Raw genomic sequence first — 1,651 nt, 5'->3', positions numbered from 1 at the left:
GTCACAAAAGTCATATGGAGTAATTTTATGTTTGTTTCTTTGTTTTTGGGGTGTGGTTTTGTTTTTGGAACTTTTGGAGTTTGACAGTCCCTTATCAACATTTACTTACATTGTATGGAAAAGAGCAGCCTGGACATTCTACTAAATGCCTAATTTTATGTTCTGCAGAAGATGTGTTAAATATCTATTTAAAGGGACAGTTGAGCCAAAAATTAAACTTGTCATATATTGACGCATGGTCAGGATCCCTCTGCATCTCTTTTTAACGCTCAGGGTACCCCTTTAGCAAAACTTTTTTGACATGCAGGATACTTCATCCCTTTCAGCTGTTTGCCATATGCGTCAGATGAAGATGTGCATGTGTCAGATCACACGGCATGCAATTCCTTGCATATGTAAAAGTATTCATTTTAGAAAACCAACGCCATATAGAACAGAAGTTCTTTATGGAGTTCTTATAAATAGTTCTTATTTATAACATAAATCATGAGCTGAGTTCAGTAAGTAGTTAACAGTGAATTCATTATGATCGGGCCCTCTCAAGTAAAGTCATGTCAAAATCAACTTTAACAAGCCATTAGTTGATGTTAGTATATGGGTAGTTCATAATGAATTAGTGATGTGGGGTCCTCTCAAGTAAAGTCATATCAAAATCAACTTTAACAAGCCATTAGTTGATGTTAGTTCATGGGTAGTTCATAATGAGTTAGTGATGTTGGCCCTCTCAAGTAAAGTCATGTCAAAATCAACTTTAACAAGCCATTAGTTGATGTTAGTTCATGGGTAGTTCATAATGAGTTGACACAATGACACATTAACAATGTGAGAGTGTCCTCCTTATTCATTTACACCACCAATACGACAAACAATTATTTTTAGTGGTTTTATTATTTATTTACACAATTTCACATATATGGACTCAAAAGAATGTCCAAACATAATGTTACCTGTAAAGAGACACAGAAAAGAAGGTCAAATATTTTGTGTCCAGAAGCTCAAAACAATGCTGTTAATTATTGTACATAACTTTCCAAAAAAAGGGAAATGCAAATATGACTTCAAATTCAGTTTACAAAAGCAGACAACATTTATTATATTAAAATATGGACATTACCGTAAAAACAAACCTTCCATGCCGAGCGAGCGCAAAGAGTGTGCCACTAATGAGTGTCCCACCAGAAACAAACCTTACCGACTGTAATTCCGCTTATTTGAAATTTTTAAATTATTGTTCGTTGAAAGTATTAGTGCCATTAATTAGACAGATCTGTTTCTGTTAGGTTCAGGAAACAGAGTGTAAATGGAAAACAGGCTTTTTAATGAAACAAGAAATCTACATCCATATAATGTCAACATAACTTTAAGACTCGACAAACATAAAGACCAAACTGAATGCTTATAAAGCAAATGGAAACAAAGGAGTGAACGAGATAATGACAAAAACACAGGTTAATGGACTTAGCCTTAATTAACTAATAAGGAACTAATGAGGAAAACCGGAACAAAACCAAATAAGGGCAAACAGGAAACTGAGGAAGAACAAACACGTAACAGTTACTCCCCCCTCCCGGAAGGCACGTCCCGCTCCGTAATAGTAACACCGGGGAGGGGGGGTGGACGCCCTGGAAGCTTGTGCAGGGCAGGGACACTG

The sequence above is a fragment of the Barbus barbus genome, assembly GCF_936440315.1.
Source record: "Barbus barbus genome assembly, chromosome: 31".
Classification (NCBI taxonomy): domain Eukaryota; kingdom Metazoa; phylum Chordata; class Actinopteri; order Cypriniformes; family Cyprinidae; genus Barbus; species Barbus barbus.
The sequence above is the reverse complement of the archived record's forward strand: the minus strand, read 5'-3'. Positions refer to the sequence as shown.